General features: G+C 40.6%; 1 protein-coding gene and 1 non-coding gene across 3 annotated transcripts in view; one reads left to right on the top strand and one right to left on the bottom strand.

The window, feature by feature from the left end:
- Positions 1-25,753, top strand: part of SNX3 (sorting nexin 3) — a 53,346-nt gene that overhangs the window by 9,720 nt on the left and 17,873 nt on the right. The gene's annotated exons all lie outside the window — the stretch shown is intronic.
- On the bottom strand, positions 8,658-8,761 carry LOC112440271 (small nucleolar RNA U13). The gene has a single exon (XR_003028446.1). It is a non-coding gene; the product is annotated as a small nucleolar RNA U13 (small nucleolar RNA).

Genomic DNA, 25,753 nt, shown 5'->3' with positions numbered 1-25,753 from the left:
AAGTAGCTGGGAATATATAGGTCGTGCACCACCATGCCTGGCTAATTTTTGTATTTTTAGTAAAGATGGGGTTTCATCGTGTTGCCCAGGCCGGTCTCGAACTCCTGGCCTCAAGTGATATGCCCACTTCAGCCTACCAAAATACAGGCATGAGCCACCGCGCCTGGCCACTACTTCTTTAAAGAAATATTTAACTGACAACCTAGGAATTTGGAATGTGTTAGTAAAATGTGACATTTGCTATAGCTTGCCAGAAAGGTTGTATCAAGTAGTATAGAGTTCGGGCTGTTCTCAGATAAAGAGGATAATTTTTTGTTTTTTTTTGGTTTTTTTCTCCACATGGAGAGGTTTCAGGTACAGTCCAGGGTTAGTATTGTGGCTTGACTATCAGCTTCTAACATCATATTCACATTCTAGCCAAGGGGAATGTTTATTTCTGCCCTTGAAGGACACAACCAGGAAGTCATATTATTTCTGTTTCTGCCCATTGCTGTACTTAGCTACAAAAGAAGCTGGGAAATTTAACCAGGTGGCCATGTGAAGAAGGGAAGAGTAGACACTGTTCTTTGCTTTGCCACATTAACAAATGGTTGTGGTTGGCCCTTCTAGGATATGGCTTTAAGCTACACTGTGATCATCTCTTATTTCCTTTTTTCGCTAATGCCTGGAATTTCAGTTTAGAGTAAGTTCATTTGATTTGCAAGAAATAAAATTGTACTTTCATTAGTTTGGAAGTCTTAAGTGAGTAAGTGTTGATTCTTTCATGATAATTAATTTTGTTAAGTTGAGAAAAAAGGCAAGCATGAAGACATGGCATATCTGATAGGGGTATACCTTGAGATTGGGCTAGAGATTCTAAAGATAGTTGATTAACCTTTTTTTTTTTTCCTTCCAAGGCTGCTTAAAACTATTTTGGTTTTACTTAGGACCACCATTGTAGTTGCTGACATTGAATGATGGAGTATATAATTTGAGCCACCAAAATAAATGAAGCCAGTGTCTCTTGGCAGAGAATCACTTAATCTCTTAGCAGAGAAGTAGAGAATTACTTAAAATAATTTTGTAAAGTTACTTTGTGTCCAGCAGTATTGGAATGGTCATTTGATAATTATTTGTTCTGTAAACTTTGATTTTATCACTGATGGAGCATTTCTTTTGGCTTTCCTAAAGTTATTTTAGCACCTGCCACCTATAGCTTGTTTGCTTTCTGTTTTTTCTAGTCCTGCCCTTGTGGGATGAAGTTCTCTGTTGTATAAGTCTCGTCCATATTGAGAAACAGAGGAGTCTCAAAGCCCCTCCTTGTGTCTGGTCTTGGTATCTCACCCCTCTCTTGTCTTGACTTTACTGGTTATCTTCAAGTGGAAACAAGTAGAGAAAAATCTTGTCATCTAGGCATGTATGTGTATATCACCAGGTCTTGTCTTAAATTTACACCCAAAGATTCCCCCATGGTATATAACTGAGGACATTCTTAGGACACTGAGGAGTTTAGATAGAGTAGGGGTTGGCAAATTGTGGGCTTACCTTTTTTTATAAATAAAGTTTTATTGGAACACAGCATACCCATTTCTTCCCCTATTATCTAAGACCACTTTTACTCTATAAGGGCAGAATTGAGTAGTTGAAACAGTATGTTTACTATCTTGCCCTTTAAGAAAAGGTTTGCCAATTTTATGTCTAGAGTTTGCTCATGTAACATTGAAATAATGGAAATCAAAAGGCACTTGGAGAATCTATTATCAAAACATGAGGCCGGGCATGGTGGCTCACTCCTGTAATTCCAGCACTTTGGGAGTCTGAGGTAGGTGGATCACTTGAGGTCAGGAGTTCAAGACCAGCCTGACCAACATGGCAAAACCCTGTCTCTACTAGAAATACAAAAATTAGCCAGCTGTGGTGGTGTGCCCCTCTAGTCCCAGCTACTCAGGAACCTGAGGTGGGAGCATCACTTGAACCCTGGGGGCGGAGGTTACAGTGAGCCAAGATCACACCACTGCACTCCAGCCTGTGTGACAGAATAGAACCCTGTCTCAAACCCTAAAAAATATCATGAGGCTATGGAAAAAACATTCATTTAGGAAGCCAGTAGTAAACGACTGAGGAAATAGTTATTAAATATAACACTGCACATTCATCAAATAATAAGATCTTAATGCATAACCCTATTGTTGGGTGGTGAATGAAATATTAGATACCATTCTTTCCTCCTAGAGGCCCAGTTTTACATAGAAATTGTAACTTTGTGTTGTCATCCCACTGATAATATTAAGGCCAGGCACAAGGTTTTTCAACTTTTGAAGTTTATTTTCTCACTCGAAACCTTTTATGTAAACTCCTTTGAATACCCACATAAAGGAAAGAAAGTTGGTGCTGATAAACTAGTGGGCAGCAGGTTCATGGTGGTTCAGGGTCGGTCAGCAAACCAGTGCCAACACTGAAGATGATGCCAAACAAAATTGACTGCAATCTGTTCTAGCCAGGATCATGGTTTAGATATTTTCTAGCCAGAATTAATTAATTTATTATTTTTTTCTTTTTTTGAGACAGAGTCTCGCTCTGTTGCCAGGCTGGAGTGCAGTGGTGCGATCTCGGCTCACTGCAACCTCCACTTCCCAGGTTCAAGCAATTCTCCTGCTTCAGCCTACCAAGTAGCTGGGATTACAGGCACGTGCCACCATGCCCAGCTAATTTTTGTATAATTAATTAATTTCTCATACAGTATCATCATTTAATGATTTGTGGGGTTTTGTGTGTGTATGTGTTTTAAGAGACAGAATCTCACTACATTGCCCAGGTTGGTCTTGAGCTCGTGAGCTCAAGTGATCCTCTTATCTGCCTTAGTCTTCTGAGTAGCTGGTACTACAGATGTGAGCCATTACACCTGTCTTAATGTTTTGTATTCTTACATGTTAACCCCCTATGTAATATGGCAATGTGCCGTTGTATAAATAATTTTTAATAATATTTAAGTTGGTATTGGTTGAACTATTAACATAGGTAAGTCCTTTCTACAAACTCTGTCTCTCTTGTCTAAAAGCTGGGTGTGGTGATGCATACCTGTAGTCCCAGCTACTCAGGAGGTTGAGATGGGAGAATCATTTGAGCCAAGGAGGTTAAGGCTGCAGTGAGCTATAATGGTACCACTGCACTCCAGCCTGGGTGACAGAGTGAGACCCTGTCTCAAAAAAAAAAGAAAGGAAGGAATTAAGTTGAAAATTGAGAAACTGTGATACCAGCTCTAAATGGGACAACATAGTAAATTGATAGAATTTTTGTCTTAGTTTAGAAGGCCAGATTATGTTGATATGCTTAAGTTGGGATAAATTGCAGTTTTAGAGCGTTTTTGTTTAGACCTCAGCATGATTCTTATCTATAATTGATATTTGTTCAGTTTTCTTCCCTCAAGACATCCGATCAATTGTTTTTTTCTAACTAAATTTCTTTTTTAGAGTTGTTAACTTTAACTTGAGTAGCTCCTGTGGGTCAGTTGATTTATTGAGTACTTGCAATGCTAAGTTTAATATCACATGTTACTGCATTCAGTAAGTTCACAGTAGCCTGAAACAGGGCTAGATTTCTCTGATAAGTTTTCCCCAGAACTGTCCAATAAATGAACATTTATGAACTGTCTGTTATATTCCAGACATTGCTAGATGCTTGTTTAAAAGATGAATAAGATATGCCTAGCCTTTGGAAGCTTCCAAACTGGTGGTAAGGAGAGTGGGGAGAGGTAAATTCATAAAATATGCATAATCTGTAGTGGGAACCCAGGTCTGCCCTGAGGGGCCAGGAGTGTGTGTGGGCAGAAAGTGAGCCAGTAGTCTAGCTAAGGGGAGCACCTGTCTCTTTTGTGCTTCACTGCCAGCATCTGACATCAATGACATGCCAGAATCACACAGTAATAATACTGGAGTGATTCCTTGTTACTCTCTGACTCAAACATTTTTCTCGATTTTTATTTATAATTTTATATATAATGTATAATTTGGTTTTAAAATTGTTATTTTAATTTTTATTTTATTTTATTTTATTTTTTTTTTTTGAGACGGAGTCTCGCTCTGTCGCCCAGGCTGGAGTGCAGTGGCGCGATCTCGGCTCACTGCAAGCTCCGCCTCCCGGGTTCACGCCATTCTCCTGCCTCAGCCTCCCGAGTAGCTGGGACTACAGGCGCCCGCTACCACGCCCGGCTAATTTTTTGTATTTTTAGTAGAGACGGGGTTTCACCGTGTTAGCCAGGATGGTCTCGATCTCCTGACCTCGTGATCCGCCCGCCTCGGCCTAATAAATAGAGACAGGGTCTTGCTGTGTTGCCCAGGCTGGTTTTGAACTCCTGAGCTCAAGCAATCCTCCTGCCTCTGCCTCCCAAAGTGCTGGGATTACAGGCATGAGCCACCGCACCCGGCTATAATTTGTTTTAAGCATCGATGTTCAGGCGGTATGGTAGGCACTTTCACTCTGTGTTTTCTCTGATATAGTTTATTCTACTGCATTTTCTTACAAACTGTAATTACTCTTATTTCCAGTTAAAACAAATGATAGGCTGGGCGTGGTGGCTCATGCCTATAATTTTAGCCCTTTGGGAGGCAGAGGTGGGAAGATCACTTGAGCCCAGGTGTTCAAGACCAGCCTGGGAAACATAGGGAGACTTAAACGTTGTTTTTTGTTTGTTTGTTTTTTGTTTTTTAATTATCTGGGCGTGGTGGCAGCACTAGTAGTCCCAACTACTTAGGAGCCTGAGGTAGAAGGATCACTTGAGCCCAAGTGGTTGAGGCTACATTAAGCCATGGTCGTGCCACTGCACTCCAGCTTAGGTAACAGAGTGAGACCCAGTCACACTCAAAAAATACATCCTAGATATTGACCACTTCATCATTCTTACTTAGCAATAATCGTTTCCTGTTTCCTCCTGTCTTACTCCATTTTCACACTGCTATAAATTTACTACCCGAGACTGGGTAATTTGTAAAGGAAAGAGGTTTAATTGACTCACAGTACTGCATAGCTGGGGAGGCCTCAGGAAACTTACAAGCATGGAAGGCAAAGAAGAAACAAATACCTGCTTCACAAGGTGCCAGGAAAGAGAAAGTGAGCAGAAAGAGCCCCTTATAAACCGTCAGCTTTCGTGAGAACTCACTCATTATCACAAGAAGAGCATAGGGGAACTGCCCCCATGATACGATCACCTGGGGGTTTACACGTGGGGATTACAATTCAAGATGAGATTTGGATAGGGACATACAGCCAAACCATATCACATCCTGACCATGCTTTATGATATAGCTAAGAAAGTCTACCTGCTCTTTTCCCATGCTAAACTCTGATGATCTTTCCTGATTCCTCTTGCCAGAAGCTAATCCAGTGTGGACTTGAGCCTGTAGTCTTAGCTACTTGGGAGGCAGAAGTGGGAGGATCGTTTGAGGCCAGGAATTAGAATCTGCACTGAGTTATGATCTTGCCCCTGCACTCCAGCCTGGACAACACAGCAAACTCTATCTCTGATGAGAATGCTGAGAACACATTCTATTCTATACTGAATTTATGTTCCCAGGCAAAAGAATAAAAAAAAAATACAATTTTAAGAAAAAAAAAGGGGGGCAGGAGATACAGTGTCTCACACCTATAATCCCAGCACGTTGGGAGGTGGAGGCGGGTGGATCACCAGAGATCAGGAGTTTGAGACCAGCCTGTCCAACATGGTGAAACCCCATCTCTACTAAAAATACAAAAAAAAAAAAAAATTAGGCATGGTGGTGTGTGCCTGTAATCCCAGCTAGTCGGGAGGCTGAGGCAGGAGAATCACTTGAACCTGGGAGGCAGAGGTTGCAGTGAGCCGAGATTGCACCACTGTAGTCTAGCCAGGGCAACAGAGCATGACCCTATCTCAAAAAAAAAAAAAAAAAAAAGAACGCTCAAAACTCTTTTAAGAATTTCTTACTTAGAGGCCTCAGAAATAACACCACACGTCTACAACCATCTGATCCTCAACAAACCTAGCAAAAAACAAGCAGTAGGGAAAGGATTCCCTATTTAATAAATGGTGCTGGGAAAACTGGCTAGCCGTATGCAGAAAACTGAAACTGGACCCCTTCCTTAACACCTTATGCAAAAATTAACTCAGATGGATTAAAGACTTAAACGTAAAACCTAAAACCATAAAAACCCTAGAAGAAAACCTAGGCAATACCATTCAGGACATAGGCATGGGCAAGGACTTCATGTCTAAAACATCAAAAGCAATTGTAACAAAAGCCAAAATTGACAAATGGGATCTAATTAAAGAGCTTCAGCACAGCAAAAGAAACCATCATCAGAGTGAACAGGCAACCTACAGAATGGGAGAAAATTTTTGGAATCTATCCATCTGACAAAGGTCTAATATCCAGAATCTACAAGGAACTTAAATTTATAAGAAAAAAACAATCCCTTCAAAAAGTGGGCAAAGGATATGAACAGACACTTCTCAAAAGAAGACATTTATGCGGCCAACAAACAATTTTTAAAAAGCTCATCATCATTGGTCATTAGATACAAATCAAAACTACAATGAGATACCATCTCACACCAGTTAGAATGGCAGTCATTAAAAAGTCAGGAAACAACAGATGCTGGCGAGAATGTGGAGAAATAGGAACGCTTTTACACTGTTGGTGGGAGTGTAAATTAGTTCAACCATTGGGGAAGACAGTGTGGCATTTCCTCAAGGATCTAGAACCAGAAATACCATTTGACCCAGCAATCCCATTACTGGATATATACCCAAAGGATTATAAATCATTCTACTATAAAGACATGCACACGTATGTTTATTGCAGCACTATTTACAATAGCGAAGACTTGGAACCAACCCAAATGCCTATCAATGATAGACTGGATAAAGAAAATGCACGTATATACCGTGGAATACTATGCAGCCGTAAAAAAGAATGAGTTCATGTCCTTTGCGGGGACATGGATGAAACTGGAAACTATCATCCTCAGCAAACTAACACAGGAACAGAAAACCAAACACTGCATGTTTTCACTTATTAGTGGGAGTTGAACAATGAGATCACATGGACACAGGGAGGGGAACATCACACACCAGGGCCTACTGGGGATTGGGGGGCAAGGGGAGGGAGAGCATTAGGACAAATACCTAATGCATGTGGGGCTTAAAACTTAGATGACGGGTTGATAGGTGCAGCAAACCACCATGGCACATGTATACCTATGTAACAAACTTGCACATTTTTTTGCACATGTATCCCAGAACTAAAAAGAAAATTTCTTATTTTCTTGGCCGGGCACAGTGGCTCATGCCTGTAACCCCAGCAGTTTAGGAGGCCGAGGCAGGTGGATTACTTGAGGTCAGGAGTTCGAGACCAGACTGGCAACATGGCGAAACCCCGTCTCTACTGAAAACACAAAAAATTAGCTGGGCATGGTGGCGCAAGCCTGTAGTCCCAGCTACTGGGAAAGCTGAGACAGAATTTCTTGAACCCACGAGGTGGAAGTTGCAGTGAGCTGAGATCGTGCCACTGCACTCCCGCCTGGCAACAACAGAGCAAAAAAAAAAAAAAAAAAAAAAAAAATTCCTTACTTATATTCTTATAGACTATATTATTTTAAATGTGGTTATTCCAGAGATTGATGGTGGTGATGTTTGCATAACAATATGGGTTTACTTAATGCCACAGAACTCTGTACACTTAAACATGCTTAAAATAATTTTATATTATGTATATTTTACCACAGTAATAAATATGGAAACAAACAGTATGGAGGGGCCAGGTACAGTGGCTATCTCCTGTAATGCCAGCACTTTGGAAGGCCAAAGCAGGAGGATCACTTGAGATCAAGAGTTAAAAACCAGTCTGGGTAACATAGTGAGACCCTCTTCTCTACAAAAAATAAAAATTAGCTAGGTATGGTGGCATGCACCTATAGTCCCAGCTACTCGGGAGACTGAGGTGGGAGGATTGTTTGAGCCCAGGAGGTCGAGGTTGCAGTAGGCCAGGATTGCACTACTGCACTCCAGACTGGGTGACAGAGTGAGACCCACCATCTCATAAAGAAGAAAAAAAAAGCGGAGAACTGGAGAGGGCAGTTTCTTTCCCTTCAAACTATCAAAGCAAGGAAAAAAGTAGTTCTTTATGTCTTTTTGCCAAGAACTCTCAGTTCTTAGTCATCTATTGTGTTTTACAGTCTACTTTATCTGATACTAATATAGCCAGTCCAGTTTTCTTATGAGTATTTGCAGGGTATGTAATTTTCTGTCCTTTCACTTTTAACCTGTTTTGATTTTTGAGGCAGTCTCACTTTCTCACCCAGGCTGGGATGCAGTGGCATGATCTTGGCTCACTGCAACCTTCACTTCCCAGGTACATGCGATTCTTGTGCCTCAGCCTTCCAAGTAGCTGGGATTACAGGCTCGTACCACCATGCCTGGCTGGTTTTTGTATTTGCAGTAGAGACGGAGATTCACCATGTTGACCAGGCTGGTCTCAAACTCTCGACCTCAGGTGATCCACCCCGCCCTCGGCTTCCTAAAATGCTGGGATTACAGGTGTGAGCCACCACGCCTGGCTCTTCATGTGGATTTCATTTACTATCTGGTATCATTTTTTTCAGCCGGAAGGGCTTTCTTTAGTATTTCTTTTTTCTTTTTCTAAGGTTCCCATCAGATGGGTAATGTGCTGAAGTCATAACAAGGCTTGAAGGAGGCATGTCACACACATGAGCATGAAAACCCAATCATCATGCTTACGAACTACAGAAGGATTTCTTTAGCATTTCTTCTAAGTCAGGTCTGCTAACCATGAAGGCTTGTAGTTTTTTTGTTTTGTTTTGTTTTTTTGTCTGGGACTGTCTTATATTTTTATTTTTGAAGGATAGTCTTGTTAGATGTATTAGTTTTTTATTGCTGAATTAAAAATTACCACAATTGTAGCCCTCAGAACACCCCCAGCCAGGTGCAGTGGTTTGTGCCTATAGTCTCATCTACACAGGAGGCTAAGACAGGAGAATCACTTTAGCCCAGGAGTTTGAGGCAGTTGCAGTGTGCTAGTGATCATGCCTGTAAATAGCCTGCACTCCAGCCTGGGAAATAAGCAAGACACTGTCTCTTAAAAAAAGTAAAAATTTAAATAAATAAATGGAGTTTTAAATTATTTAAAAAACACCACCAAATATCATCTCACAAGTTTCTGTAAGTGAGAAGTCTGAATATGGCTTGTCTGGACTTTTTGCTCAGGGTCTCACAATTGCCTACAATCAAGGAGGTTGGTCGGGGTTGTGGTTTTCATCTGAGGCCCGGGAGTTCTCTTCCAGGCTTACATAGTTGTGGGCAGTATTAATTTTCTTGGAGCTGTAAGTTTAGAGTAGCCTTCCTCTTAAAGGCCAGTGGAAAAAATCTCTTTGATCTCAGGGAAGACTAAAGCCCCCTTTTAAGGGGCTCACCTAATTAAGTCAAGACTACTCACAAAACTTGGTGAAGTCAAAGTCAAACTGATTAGGGAGTTTAACATCTGTAAAATCCCTTCACCTTTGCCATGTAATGTAACCTAATTATGGAAGTGACATCCATTGCATTCATAGGCCTCACTCACATTCTAGGGGAGGTGTGTATGCCAAGGGGTGGCAGTTTTAGGCACCATCTTGGAATTCAGTCTACCACGCTGGATAGGGAATTCTTTGTTGATTTTCTTTTTTTCTTTGAGCGCTCTGAATATGCTGCTGCTTCCTTGTCTCCATTGTTTCTGGTGAGAAGTCAGCTGTTAATCTTATTATGGGTCCCCTGTAGTGATGAGTAGATTTCTCTTGCCACTGTATTCCAGATTTTGCTTTTCTTTGGCTTTTTACTGTGATGTTTATTGGGTGGGAATCTCTTTGTGTTTATCCTACTTAGAGTTCATTGAGCTTCTTGGATGTATAGATTAAGGGTTTAGTCAAATTTTTTAAGTTTTCAGCCATTATTTATTGTTTCTTTCTCTCATCGTGGGACTCCCATTACATGTGTGTTGATATGCTTGTTAGTATCCTACAGGTCCCTGATGCTCTGTTCAGTCTTATTTTTTTCTTTCTTTCTGCTTTTCAGAATGGACAGTTTCTTGATGTGTCTTCAAGTTTGCTGATGCTTTTGTCTGCCAGTTTGAATCCACTGTTGATCCCCTTCAGTTAATTTTTCATTTCAGCTATTATACTTTTCAGCTGTAGAGGTCCAATTCAGTGTTTTTTAAATAATCTTTTTGTTGAGATTCTCTGTTCCTTGAATCATTGTCATCATGCTGTCTTTCAGTTCTTTAAGCATGGTTTCCTTTAATTTGAACATATTGATAGCTGCTTGGAAATCCTGGACAGCTGAACAGCTGAACCACCCCAGAGACATTTTCTGACTTTTTATTCTCCTGTCTATGGCTCACACTTTCCAGTTTCTTTGCATGTCTCATAATTTTTTGTTAAACTGAACATTTTAGATAATACGTTGTAGAGACTCTGAGTTAGATTGCCTCCTGCCCCTCCCCAAAGGGGAGGTGGTGGTTGCTATTTATTTTTTTTAGGGACTTGCCCACATTAAGTCTGTAGTATGAGGTGGTGATAGCACAGATCAATTTTTTTTTTTTTTTAAGCCAGGTTTTCTAAGGGTCACCCTGAGTCAGTTTGTCAGCTTATCTCAGTGGTCAGAAATGACTGGTCAAAGGTTATGCGTACCTACTTGAGCCAGTGAGGCTTCAGCCTTTTTCTTTTTTTAAGAGACAGGATCTTGTTCTGTTGGCCAGGTTGGTCTTGAACTCCTGGCCTCAAGCAGTCCTCCCACCTTGGCCTCCCAAAGTACTAGGATTACAGACATGAGCCACTGCACCTGACCAGCTTCTGCTTTTTGCCAGTGCAGTTTGGGGAACAAGTCAAAGTTCAGGCAGTTTACAAGTTCGCCCCAGCTTTTACTTCGTGCCGTCTTCTCATGTCCATGGCTCTCCCTTGTCTGTGAAAGGTCTCATTCAGCCATGGATGTTTAGATAACTAGGGTTCTCTCCAGCTGAGCATGCATATAGCTTTGTGTAAGCACACATACTTTTTTTTTTTTTTTTTTTTGAGACGGAGTCTTGCTCTATCGCTCAGGCTCGAGTGCAGTGGCACGCAATCGTGGTTCACTGTAACCTCCACCTCCCAGGTTCAAGCGATTCTCTTGTCTCAGACTCCCAAGTAGCTGGGATTACAGGCAAGTACCCCTATGCCCAGCTAATTTTTTGTATTTTTAGTAGAGACAGGGTTTCACCATGTTGGCCAGGGTGGTCTCGAACTCCTGACCTCGTGATCCGCCCGCCTCAGCCTCCCAAAGTGCTAGGATTATAGGCGTGAGCCACTGCGCCCAACATCACTCAGATTTTCAGACCTCCACAGATACCTGGGAGTTAATCAAGGCCCCACCATGGCTATGTAATTCTTCTGGTAAGTCTGCTGGTTCGTTGCTTGCCCCTAGTATTGCAACCTTGGGTTGCCGCAATATTAGCCTTCCCCACTGTTTGCTGCCAATGTTGCTGTTGGTTTCAACAATAGTCCTGCATTTGGGACTTCTATATTCTACTCCTGACCAGTGGCCCCCCTCCAGCAGTGATGGTGTTGGTTTTCACAGCTTGCCACATCCTGGTAGAACTACCATTGATAGAGCTGGTGGAGCATGGTAACAATAGCCCTAGGTTAAAACACACAGACTTCTGGCCGGGCATGGTGGCTCATGCCTGTAATCCCAACACTTTGGGAGGCCAAGGCGTGTGGATCACCTGAGGTCAGGATTTTGAGACCAGCCTTGCTAACATGGTGAAACTCCATATCTACTAAAAATACAAAAATTAGCCAGGCGTGGTGGTGGGTGCCGGTAATCCCAGCTACTTGGGAAGCTGAGGCAGGAGAATTGCTTGAACCAGTGAGGCGGAGGTTACAGTGAGCCGAGGTCGCACCACTGCACTCCAGCCTGGGCAACAAGAGCGAGACTCCTTCTCAAAAACAAAAACAAAAACCAAAACCCACACACAGACTTCTGCTCTTCATAACTGAGTTGAGTAGTTTTTCTTGAATGATTACTTTTCAATTTGTTATACACCTGTGCCCACTTTCCTGAGTTCTGATATAGTGGTTTGACATGTTTGTCTAGTTTTTTCATTGAATTTTGGAGAGAGGCTCTGTTGAGCTTCTCACTCTACTATTCCAGCAGTTCCCCCTTTACCTTTTTACTTTATACCTTTCTTTTAGGTTCTCATATTTTTAAGAGAAATGGTCTTATTCATATTATGTTTTTCTTCACATTATTATGCTTTTACTCTTAATTTATAGGTGCTCAGAAACACTTTTTATGCAGTGTTTAAATGTTTTTAGAAGCTTCTTAATCAAATATTTCCAGGCCCCTTGAACATAGTAGTTGTTGAGATATTCATTAAATGCTCATTTAGTAGAGTTTTAAAGGTTTATTTAATATCTGCTTTGGGTCAAGTACTATAACCATAGTGTGACTTTAGAGCATGGACTTTGAAGTTGAACGTGTGTAAGAATCCTCTCTCTGTTAATGGACATGTGACCTTGAACAAGTTACTTAATTCTTCTCTTTTGAATGTCTTCGGCCATAAAATAAAACTTCAGAGGAGTAAATGTGACTTAAGGCATAATATTTGCCCTACATTAAGTATTCAGTAAGTGATAACTTGTGAGAATGTGTGAGAAGAATGTATAATAATAGTTTCTACTTAATTATTAAGGTAAGTGACAGTATTTTCTTTCTTTTTCTTTTAAGAGACAGGGTCTTGCTATATTGCCCAGGCTTGTCTTGAACTCTTGGCCTCAAGCAGTGCTCCTGAGTAGCTGGGATTACAAACATGAGCCACTGCACCTGGCTCATTTTAAAGATGGTAAAACTCAGATTAGAGAAGGAAAGTAATTTGGCATGATCGTACTGTTAATGAGTTCCAGAAAGAGGAGTCGAACCCGGGTCTGCTTGACTAATTCATTTTTCCCTGCTACTTCCAGGAATCAGAAAAGGTGTCAAGGGCTAGGCACAGTGGCTCACGCCTGTAATCCCAGCACTTTGGGAGGCTGAGGCGGGTTCACCTGAGGTCAGGAGTTCGAGAACAGCCTGGCCAATGTGGCGAAACCCCGTCTCTACTAAAAATACAAAAAAATTAGCTGGGTATGGGGGCACATGCATGTAATTCCAGCTACTCGGGAGGCTGACATAGGAAAATTGCTTGAACCTAGGAGGTGGAGGTTTGAGTGAACCGAGATTGCACATGGCACTCCAGCCTGGGTGACCATGTGAGACTCTGTCTCCAAAAAAAAAAAACAAAGAAAAGGTGTCACAAGTTTGTGGTTAGCTCCTATCATTGGTACAAAGCAAATATTGAATTATACTTACATATGTTTGTTTGCATTTTCCCCCCACCCCATGCAACATGTCAAGAACTTCCACTACAAAAGTGATATACCAATTATTTGAACTTTGTGTGTTTCTCTAAGATACAGCCTTAGTGAATAAAACCTGGAATTTCTTAGGTGAGCGGAAAAATAAGAGGCTTTAAACTCTTCATCCACAAATATGAGCATGAAAACTTGGACACTTTTTAAAAAAATTTTCTTTTTTATGGCGGTTGAGGTGGAGGTTTCACTGTGTTGCCTAGGCTGCCCTCAAATTCCTGGGCTCAAAGGATCCGCCTACCTCAGGCTCCCTAGTAGCTGGGACTACAGGCACATGCCACCGCACCTGGCTCTCATGAACACTTTTGATATGTAGTGGTGTAAGTGGCTGTAAAAAGTATACTTAGAAAATTTTTGTTAGCTTTAAAGCCTCTGAGCCTAAAACATTGTATATACATGTTTTTATCACAATGTACTCCAAAGATTATGTACTCTCTTACAGAAACCTCCCCAGTGGTATTCCATCTCTTTAATTCTCTTTCCTGACCTATGTTTGTCTGTTCTGTGACACCTGCTCTGCTTGGGTATCCTCTTATAATTCTTAACTGTGTCATAAAATCAGCTAATGCAGGGACAATGTTCATGTACTTAGTTCATGGTAGATTCTTTTTGGAGGAGAGGGGTATCCATTATAGTTGATTCTTTTTTTGTTTGTTTGTTTGTTTTTTTTTTTTTTTGAGACAGGATCTCACTTTGTTGCCCAGGCTGGAGTGCAGTGGTGCCATCTCAGCTTACTTCATCTTCATCCTTGACCTCCTGGGCTCAGGTGATCTCCCACTTCAGCCTCCCGAGTAGCTGAGACTACAGGCGCGTGCCACCATGCCGGGTTAATTTTGTATTTTTAGTGAAGATAGGGTTTTGCTATGTTGCCAAGGCTGGTCTCAAACTCCTGAGTTCAAGTGATCAGCCCACCTCAGCCTTCCAAGGTGCTGGGATTACAGACACAAGCCACTACACCCAGCCCATCATGGTACAGATTCTTTTTTTTTTGAAATAGAGTCTCACTCTTGTCCCTCAGGCTGGAGTGCAGTGCCACGATCTCAGCTCACTGCAATCTCCGCCTCCCTGGTTCACGTGATTCTCCTGCCTCAGCCTCCTGAGTAGCTGGATTACAGGCGCTCACCACCATGCCTGGCTAATTTTTTTTTTTTTTTTTTTTGAGACGGAGTCTCGCTCTGTCGCCCAGGCTGGAGTGCAGTGCCACGATCTCAGCTCACTGCAATCTCCGCCTCCCTGGTTCACGTGATTCTCCTGCCTCAGCCTCCTGAGTAGCTGGATTACAGGCGCTCACCACCATGCCTGGCTAATTTTTTTTTTTTTTTTTTTTTTGAGACGGAGTCTCGCTCTGTCGCCCAGGCTGGAGTGCAGTGGCGCGATCTCGGCTCACTGCAAGCTCCGCCTCCCGGGTTCACGCCATTCTCCTGCCTCAGCCTCCCGAGTAGCTGGGACTACAGGCGCCCGCTACCACGCCCGGCTAATTTTTTGTATTTTTAGTAGAGACGGGGTTTCACCGTGTTAGCCAGGATGGTCTCGATCTCCTGACCTCGTGATCCGCCCGCCTCGGCCTCCCAAAGTGCTGGGATTACAGGCGTGAGCCACCGCGCCCGGCCTAATTTTTGTATTTTTAGTAGAGGTGGGGCTTCACCATGTTAGCCAGGCTGGTCTCGAGCTCTTGACTTTAGGTGATCGATCCGCCTGCCTCGGCCTCCCAAAGTGCTGGGATTACAGGCGTGAGCCGCCGCACCTGGCCTCATGGTAGATTCTTAATGCCTTTTATGTTGTACACTTATTAGCATTCTAAGTAACATCATTTTAATGGCTAATGAGCTGCCATAATCAATATTTATAGATATCATGGTTTAAAATCTTACCAAGCTTCCAAGTAAGATTTGAGGGCTAGAGATAAAGGATCTGGAATGATATCCTTTTCTTACAAACTCTGCAACTCAGAGTACAGGGGAAGGTATTGGAAGGTGGAGAGAAAGGTGGCCAAAGTACTTAGAAATCAAAATTTTAAATTATGAGGAAAAGAACCAGAATATTCTGCTCTCCAGCTCCACCTCAAACACTTATTATACCTAACAGTTAAAGAAGATATAGTAGCCAGAAAATATTTTAAATTGTGCTAAGCTGATTATGTGTTGAAACTTTTGATGGCAAGTTGCAGCTTCTCTTAGCCATGGTTTATTTAGGGGATTCTTAGACAAAGAGTTACTTTCCATTTCTAATAAAAAGATTTTTATGTTAAGTGATTTGAGTACTGTCAGACTGTTAGAACAATAAACATTCTTTGTGGAGCTTTATGAAAGGAGTAAAGTATTGTAATGGCACTACTGTCAATCTGCAAATTTAAAGCATATGCATGTGTGTAGTGTTTAATGTCATGATGTCTAGTTGCTGTTATAGCTAATCACTCTGACTAGAAGAGTTTATTAATATATGTATCACTCATGTGTTAGAGAATTTAGACTTATTAAACATTCATTTTCATGTTTTTTATAGTTTTCCAAGTAATACTTCAAGCTTTGAAGAAACAGCTTAGTTTTGTTCTTTTATAATATAGGTGGAAACTGTTTTATATATGTATATAAAGAGAGGTAGAGAGAGAGAGAGACAGGGTCTTGCTTGTTGGCCAGGTTGGTATTGAACTCCTGGCTTCAAGCAATCATCCTGCTTCAGCCTCCCAAAGTGCTGGGATTACAGGCACGAGCCGTCGTGCCCGGTCAAAACTGTTTCATATGACTATTCTTAGAGGTTTATTAAGTTATTTATTGTAGAGAGCAACTCAGTCTTCAATTACAGTTTTTATTTAGAATCTTACCTTTCTTTAGCATAGAAAAACTTTAGCTGATTTTATCAGATTTCTAAATTATGAAGGAATACTTTCCTTGCTGAATAATTGAGAATTAATTGACTTTTCTGTATTATTGAGGAACTTCAACTACTCAGAATATAATCAGAAGCTAATTAAGGAAGTAGAAAAGAACTAAACAGCGAAGAGTTGAATAAATAACAAGTCTATATACTTTTTTTTTTTTTGAGGTAGAGTCTCACTCTGTCGCCGAGGCTGGAGTGCAGTGCGTGGTATCAGCTCACTGCAACCTCCGCTTTCCAGGTTCATGTGATTCTTGTGCCTCAGCCTCCCAAGTAGCTGGGACTACAGGCATGCACCACCATGCCCGGCTAATTTTTGTATTTTTAGTAGAGACGAGGTTTTACCATATTGGGCAGGCTAGTCGTGATCTCCTGACCTCAAGTGATTCACCCACCTCGGCATCCCAACATGCTGGGATTACAGGTGTGAGCCACCGTGCCTGGCCCAAGTCTATGTACTTTTGAGTTACCAAGTTTTTAGAGATGAAATACTGTCTTCTCATGATCTGCATCTTGTTTAGCATAACTCTACCAAAGTCAGGTTATTGCTTCAGTTGATTATTGCTATGTAAAAACCCTAAAAGTTGGTGACCGAAAACAGTTACAATTAAACATTCACTTCATTACAGTTCTACAGTTTGGTCAGGTCTTGAAGTCATGGCTTGTCTCTATTCCACTTGATATCTGTGGGGCCACTTGACTGGGACTGGAGGATTTATTTTTGAGATAACTCGGTCATATGGCTGGCTGCCAGCTGGGATCTCAGATGGAGATGTAGATCAGGTCCTCAGTTCTCCTTCATGGGGAGAGTTAGACTTCTCACAGAATAACGGTGACAGGATCGCAAGAGAGAATGTCTTTATGAACAAATGTTCCAAGAGGACAGGCCCCAATTCACAAATGTTTGATCAAAGGCAGTCACATGGCCAAGCCAATGTGAGAGAGGATACAAAAAGATATTTAAATATTGAGTGTCATGGTTTGTTGTAGGCTACCAAAGTAGCTACTACTACTGCAGTGTTCCTTCTCATTCTATAGCAAAGTAGCCTTTCTGGAGGACAACTTGAAGACTTAACATTTATAGTCTTTGGCCTAGTAATTTCACCTTTAGGGTTTATTCTAAGGAAAATATTTAAACTCCCTGGATCTGTATCAAGGCTTTATCTAGTTTTCATCCATTGCATTTTGCCTAGAGTTAGATAGCTGATTAATGCAGGAATTCAGATTAAAGCCAGATTTTCTAGTTCCAGAACTGTGTGCTTCATCATTGTACTATACAGCCTCTCACCCAGGGATGTCTGTATATAATCATGTTAATGATACGAGAAACTGATAATATATTTAATAAAAATAAGATTTGTATATATAAAAATCTAAAAGGCTATATACTGAAATGGAGTATCTACAAGTCAATATGTATGTTTTTTAACTGTAAGGATATCTTTTATAAGTCTACCATGCAAACTCAATATATTCCCATGTATATGTTTTGTTTTGTTTTGTTTTTTTGAGACAGAGTCTCACTCTGTTGCCCAGGCTAGAGTGCAGTGGTGCAATTTTGGCTCACCGCAACCTCCGCCTCTTGGGTTCAAGCGATTCTCCTGCCTCAGCCTCCGAGTAGCTGGAACTACAGGCACATGCCTCCACGCCTGGCTAATTTTTATGCTTTTGGTAGAAACGGGTTTTGCCATGTTGGCCAGGCTGGTCTTGAACTCCTGACCTCAGGTGATCCACCCGCCTCGGCCTCCCAAAGTGCTGGGATTACAGGCGTGAGCCACTGCACCCAGCTGTCACATGTATATGTTTTATATATATATATATATATATATATATATATGTTTTTTATATATTTTAATTTTGCCTTGATTACTCAAATACTGGTCTCCACCCTTTCATTCAAACATCAAAGAGCTGTGTGATAAATTGCGGCTGTAAATGCTACATGTAATGAATCTTGGAAGAGTATTCCGCTCTCCCCTCCCCACCCCCTCTTTACACTGTAAATATAATGTAAATATAACCCTTGAGGAGGATGTCTTGAGATCCCTGTAGTCCATAGCTGCCTGATGCACCATATGTAGAAGCTTAGAAAATACGAGTACTTACTGAATAGAGCTTCTTAACCAATATTCTTTAACTGGCTTCCACATCACAGTTTTACTTATAATGACTTTACACTCCATTCTCACAGTATTATTCCAAATCACTACCCTTAAAGAGGTAAAATATTATCGCCCATATCTGTCCCAGCTAAGCTAAACCAGAATTACTTGTTGGTTGTACAAATTCCCAAGTTCCTACCCTCTTTCACATTTGTTAACTCTAGGGCAGCAGTTATTCGCTCTTTCGGCCAGGCTGGAGTGCACTGGAACAACCTTGGCTCACTGCAACCTCCGCCTCCCGGGCTCAAGCGATTCTCCTGCCTCAACCTCCCGAGTAGCTGGGATTACAGGCGTGTGCCACCATGCCCGGCTAATTTTTGTATTTTTAGTAGAGACAGGGTTTCACCATGTTGGCCAGGCTGGTCTCGAACTCCTAGGGCAGCAGTTCTTGACCCTGGATGCACTTGAGAATCATTTGAAAATACTGATGTTCAGATTCCACCCTAAATCAGTTGCATGAGATTCTCTAGTTGGTGTCACTTGAGTGTGTTTCTTAGGATTGGACAAGTTGGGAAGACACCAGAAAATAGTTTTGCATTTTAAAGATTGTCCAAAAAAGGTGTTAGACTATTAATAGACAGTTTTATTTCAGCATAAGCCTGTAGGATTATGTAAATCTTCATGAATTGTTATGAATGAATTTTCCTTTAAAATAGAATTATTAATGCACAGTTTCATTAGAGATTACTCATTGAAAACCTTGTGTGAGCTCTCCAATGAGTCTTGTTGCTAATTCACAAATGAAGAATATGGACAATGTAGGAAAAGTATCTGGAATTCCTTGGTTTATGCATTTAAGCTAGTCTAGATAATTTATTCTCTACTGTTTTGGAAATTATACCATAAAGGATACTTCTTTTAAAATAAGGAGGAATTGTATCACTGGAAGGCATGTCCTTATTTTTTAAAGAAAGAAACTAAATACGTTGGCTTAGTGACAATCTACATTTCAAAGGTTCTCTGGACTAAAAGCTTATTCTTCATTTAAATGACTTCTTCTCAGCCTTATTAAGAGTTCATCTAGGTTATAAACCATATCTCCAGTTATTCATGCTGTTCCAGATTGGGTAAAACAGGTATCAAAAGTACTGAAGGGTGAAGCAATAGCTTAAGCACTTCTCAGTTTATCTTTTATCTCTAGATGTAGATATTTGGAGAAATGCAGCTGTTTAATGAGAACTGTAGTGGGGCATCCATTTACATCTCTTAGGATTGGTTGAATAGAGTATGGCCTATTGAATATACTTTTGATGTTGTTGCCAGTCTCTCTTCAAATGTACACATGACACTATCTGAAGAAATACTAGAAACACCTAGTAAACATTTTTCTAATATCTATTGTTAAGCTATATTCAGGTGATCAAATTTTGAGGCTTGGTTTTCTGCTTGGCTATCAGTGATAATCAGGTAACATATAGGGTATCTGTGAGCTGCTGACTTTAATAGGTCAGCCTGTGTAAGTGTATAAGACCTACCTTTTTGGAGACCAATAATGTGGTAGTTTCCTGTGCTTAGACTTGAAGGGAGCACTTGTTTTAGACCTCTGTACCATGGTTTGAGAAATCTTTTCCTTAGTATGTAATATCCATTTGCATTCCTGATGATCTTACCCTGTGTAATTAGTAATACTTTTTGTGGAAAATGGCTGGTTTCTCTTTTATAAAAATAGTAGTTTAAGAGTATCCAGCATACACATATCTCTTTTAACATTTTATTGCTTTGCAGTTTTGTTCCTGGTATATTAGAACAAATAGACAACAACAAAATAACATTGAACAATTCAGGTTTTTAGTCTTGTTCTTTTCTAGTTCTTTGAATGTCCCAGGATCTTGTAATTATTTCATCACTTTTTCATAAGCCAAGCAAAATATATTCTCATCTTGCAAATGAAAAGCAAGATACCCAGCAGCTTGAGCATTACCCCGAATTTCTCCAGAAGAGTACAAATATCCAAGTAGACTATAAACCCTTGTTTAATTCTGTTTATTAAATCAACAAATTGAGAACATTCTGTACTTAATACATCGATATATTCATACTGTATTTGGCAGGGAGTGGGGCTTTCCTTCAATAAAGCAATCTCTCTCCTAATGGTTAAAGTTAGATAAATAACTTCACCTAAAAATGTGAATTCTCTAAGAAGCAGAGTTTATTTTGTGGTCTGATAGTTCTGTAAGTTCGAATTAGCTAGGCAAATTCTAAATGGCAATAAATTTTATTATGAAGGGCTGGTTCAGGGAAAAGGAATTAAAAGGTGGGGAAAAGATAACTATTGGAGGAATCTGACCTCTCCTTACCAAGTGACCCAGTAATGGGACAAACTGACATTATGTGCCTTCCGATGGAAAGCATCAACACTCCTGCCATTTAGGAACATTACTGCCAACAATGCAAAACAAAGCTGGTCATGAGGAAACAGACAAACCCAAATGTAGAATGTTGCTCTGAACTCTTTATTGTCAATGTCTTGAATGACAACAAGACAGGGGGCGACTCTTCTAGGTTAAAGGTGACTAAAGAAACAACCAGAGGGCTGAGTGCAGTGGCTCATGCTGGTAATCTCAGCACTTTGGGAGGTTGAGGTGGGTGGATCACGAGGTCAGGAGTTCAAGACCAGCCTGGCCAACATGGTGAAACCCCGTCTCTACTAAAGATACAAAAAATTAGCCGGGCGTGGTGGCGCGTGCCTGTAATCCCAGCTACTCGGAAGGCTGAGGCAGGAGGCGGAGGTTGCAGTGAGCCGATATCGCGCCATTGCACTCCAGCCTGAGTGACAAGGGAGACTGTGTCTCAAAAAAAAAAAAAAAAAAAAAAAAAACCACCACCAGAGGTGGGAGGATCCCTCCAGCCCGAGTGCCTGTAGCGCGCTAGGATGTTGCCTCTGTACTCCACCCTTGGCAACACAGGGAGACCCTCTTTTTTTCCCTGTCTTCTTTGATAATGTTGGTGATCTATTTTATAGTTTTCCAAAGAAATGTTACTAAGTAGTGGTAACAAATTAACTAGCATTTGGCAAATAACAATTAACAAAGGCATATTTTGAGTGTGGAATAACATAGTTTTATGGACTCAGTGGATTCCAGGAAACCAACTTAACTTTTTTGAGATGCAGGTAATTACAGTTCTCTGCTCTTTTAATGTTAGTTTGGGCCCTGACATAAGCTTTAAGTGACTGTTAATATTGGGTTTCTTATATAGAACCCTTGAGAGCTATCCAGATTATTTGAGCCTCTGTCTTTGCTTCAGATTTATAATGAAACGTGATTTGCAGAACTTTTGAACTCCATGAACAAAATTGAAGTCTAAAGTAGTCCAGGGTTACTCAAACTCATCTTCTTCAGCATTTACTAGTATATACCTATACAAATAGATGAAGGCTGTGGCTTACTTTTTGGTTCTTGCCCTATGCTGTACTTTACTTTTGCTTGTCTCCCATCTTACTTGTCTGTGATCACTGTGCCCACATCGGCTGATCTATTGTTATTTCCCACAAATAACATATTTCTTGTATTTCCTACAAATATTATTTCATACAGATGGTTGTATTTAACACTTTTACCTGTTAAGAAATAAAATGAACAGTAGCTAGGAAGAAAATTGTGGCTTCCACTTTATACTCAGCCTGATACTAAGCAACTTCTCTTAAAATTAGGGGGAAAATATGAATATTAGAGTGAGAGAATACTAAATCTTGCTGTTTAAATTTCAAAAGTTTTAGTCATCTTAAAGTAAGTTAACAATATTTAAGCCTGATTTACATTTAATTTCAGAATTCAGCATTCTTTCTGGGTAAATCTAGAGCATTTAAAGTGGCATCCAAGATAAAACCTTTAAGGGATTTTTGCTGTAATTTGCCTCAGTAGTCTGACTCTTGTCCATACATTTCAAAGCAGATAAACCTAGGAATCAACTAGAGCCATCTGTTCTTAATTCTACACCTTAATCCTACATGCAGCTCATCTGTGGCTTCTACTTCTGTAGTAACTTCTCTGTTCTATTTTTTCTGTTCATAGCTATCATTTTTCTATTCAGACATATTTATTAACTCCTGGTGCTCACAGGTAGTCACCTTAGCCCCATATTTAGAGTGCAATTTAAACTTTTCAGTTTTATTTCCCATCATTCCCTATGCTTTAGAATATTCAAGAATTATATACTAAATATACACTGTACTTGTTTCTTCTCTGCATTTAGCTCACACTATTTTCACCATTTTCAGCTGTCTTATAGTATGGCTAGCTCTGTGTTAAAAGAGTCCTGGCTGAGGCCATTGCACTCGCGCCATTTTACCCTAGCATGGGCGACAAGAGCGAAACTCTGTCTCAAAAACAAACAAAACAAAAAAGAGTCCTGACTGGCCGTACGCAGTGGCTCACACCTCATATTCCAGCACTTTGGGAGGCTGAGGTGGAAGGATCCCTTGAGCCCAGGAGTTCAAGACCAGCCTGAGCAACTTAGGGAGACCCTGTCTCTAAAGGAAGGGAGGGAGGGAGGGAGGGGGAGAGGGAGGGGAAGCAGAGAGACTGAGGAAAGGAAAGAAAAGGAGGGGAAAGAATGAATGAATCCGGGCCAAATCAATTGTCAATTCTTCCGTGCTTTTCATATTATACAAATGGTATTATGCTATATAATATACTGTTCTGAAACTTTTTTTTTTTTTTTTTTTTGAGGTGGAGTCTCGCTCTGTCGCCCAGGCTGGAGTGCAGTGGCATGATCTCACCTCACTGCAACCTCTGCCTCCCGGGTTCAAGCGATTATCCTGCCATAGCCTCCGGAGTAGCAGGAATTACAGCCTCGTGCCACCTCACCCGGCTCAATGTTTGTATTTTTAGTAGAGATGGGGTTTCACTGTATTGGCCAGGCTGGTCTTGAACTCCTGACCTCAAGTGATCCACCCGCCTCAGCCTCCCAAAGTGCTGGGATTATAGGCATAAGCCACTGCACCCAGCCTGAAACTTTTTACATGTCTTACATTCTAGACAGCTTTTCTGATTAACCTATGGCTGAGTTATGTTTTGTAAAAAGCTGTGTAATATAAGCTTGTAATGTAAGATTTATTGTTTCTAGTCTTTTTTGGGGTTTTTTTTTGTGTGTCTATTACAATGCTAAAATATTTTTGTATGTGTGGAAATATTTGTAGGATTAATTCCCATTGAAATTGTTCATTCAAAAGTTATGTGTATTTAATAGAGTAATGGATAATGTATTCACCAAAATGCCCCCTTTTTTTTTGAGACCATCTCCCTCTGTCACCCAGGCTGAAATACAGTGAGTGATGTGATCACAGCTCATGCAGCCTCAGCCTCGAAGGCTGAAGCCATCCTGACACCTTATCTTCCCACTACAGGCATGTGCCACCATACCCAGCTAATTTTTTTTTTTTTAAACAGAGTTTCGCTCTTGTTGCCCAGGCTGGAGTGCAGTGGCGCAATCTTGGTTCACTGCAGTCTCCGCTTCCCGGGTTCAAGCAGTTCTGCCTCAGCGTCCCGAGTAGCTGGGATTACAGGCACCCGCCACCATGCCTGGCTAATTTTTGTGTTTTTAGTAGAGACAGGGTTTCACCATGTTGTCCAGGCTGGTCGCGAACTCCTGACCTCAGATGATCCACCCGCCTTGGCCTCCCAAAGTGCTGGGATTACAGGCATGAGCCACCACGCCCAGCCTGCCCAGCTAATTTTTTATTTTTTGTAGAGATGGGGGTCTCACCATGTTGCCCAGCCTGGTCTCAAACTCCTGTGATCCTCCCACCTCAGCCTTCCAAAGTACAGGGATTACAGGCTTGAGCCATCATGCCCAGCCAGTTTGTAGTATTTTTAACCATGGAAATTCAACTTTTTATATGCTTATTTTCTAACCTTCTTGATTGGTGTATGTTTCATAAGGGCCAGGTCTGCATCTTATTCATCATTATAAATAATGATTCTCCCTTATCTAGCATGATACCCTTTTATAGATGATCAGTAAATAATAGTTTAGTCCTCCTGAAGCTGTAGGTAAAAAACCTCTCCGCCCTTCAATCATTTTATGAAAGTTAAATAAATTGAAAGTGACCAATCACAGGAGTTTCAGCAGTGATAGTTCAGTACCTTAAACAACAACAACAACAAAAACCCCACATTTTGCACTTATCTTAATCAGTTACATTGAATTACAAGTCCTTGTAATGATGAGGAAGACGTTTAACAGGCTAAGTTAACCACTGCATATGTAATGGGCAAGTGATGTTTGAATTTCTTGATGTGACTTTAAACTCTAAAGCAGTCCTCATGCAAAAAGAGAAATCATAACCAGTTAAGAAAACTAAAAGAACTTTCTTAAGCTAATCATGGTCCTCTAAATTTAAGTATATAAACTATCAAACTATTAGCTAATCATAGAAGGGAAAGTACTTTTCCCCCTCACCCCTCCCCTTTCTATTAGAGTGAATCAGATATAATCATGATTGTGTCAAAAGTTCAAAAGGGAAAATGGAAGGTAAAATGAGCTGAATTGGCACTCTTCTCTCAACATTGTACCTGTAAGCTTGATATGTTGTTTCAGAGATTAACTTTATAGACTTCCGTACCCAGAAGTATGAAAATTCTTAGGGGACTCTTTTCACAAGCTTGATCTTAACGTATTTGAATAAAGAGAGCAGTTAATCCCCTTTGTAAAGTAATTTGAGAGGAGGGAATTCAGAATGTAAAATCTCACCTGCAGAAAACACTCAACTCTGTAAAGGCCTTTTTATCTTTAAGGCATTTACAAAGACTTAATATTTTAATGCGGAAGGGTGAACTTGGTTAAAAAGCCAATAGGTGAAATTAGAGAGAAATAATCCAGTGCTTTCTTTCTGGGAATTATTCTACTCTCCAGGGGACCTAATTTTATTCCCTGTGGGGAATGAGAATACCCTCTGTACAACAAGCCAGCATCTTTAAATATAAGCTTGACTTTTAGTATAATAAGAGTCTTGTTAGGTGCAATTTTTTCCTTAGTCATTAATACAATGAACAAATGTTGTGGTTACCTGGGAAAGAAAATTCAAGTGCTTTTAAATCTCTTGTGAGATTTGGTTTCATGCTTGAAACCTATACACTGTTGTGCCCAATAGCATCTGTTGAAAATTCTGAACTGTAAGGTATACAACATAGAGAAGTTAATACACTTAGGAAAAAATTGAGACCACTACAAAATGGATTTAAGGTCCTGAATTAAAAGCTTTTCTTGTGCTGAGTGACAGCTACTTACCGGTAGCATTAAGCTTAACAAATAAGTAGAACTTTCTTAGGAGTGAA

The sequence above is a fragment of the Pan paniscus genome, chromosome 5, assembly GCF_029289425.2.
Source record: "Pan paniscus chromosome 5, NHGRI_mPanPan1-v2.0_pri, whole genome shotgun sequence".
Classification (NCBI taxonomy): Eukaryota; Metazoa; Chordata; class Mammalia; order Primates; family Hominidae; genus Pan; species Pan paniscus.
Note: the sequence above shows the minus strand (reverse complement) of the source record. Positions and strands in the feature narration are given on the sequence as shown.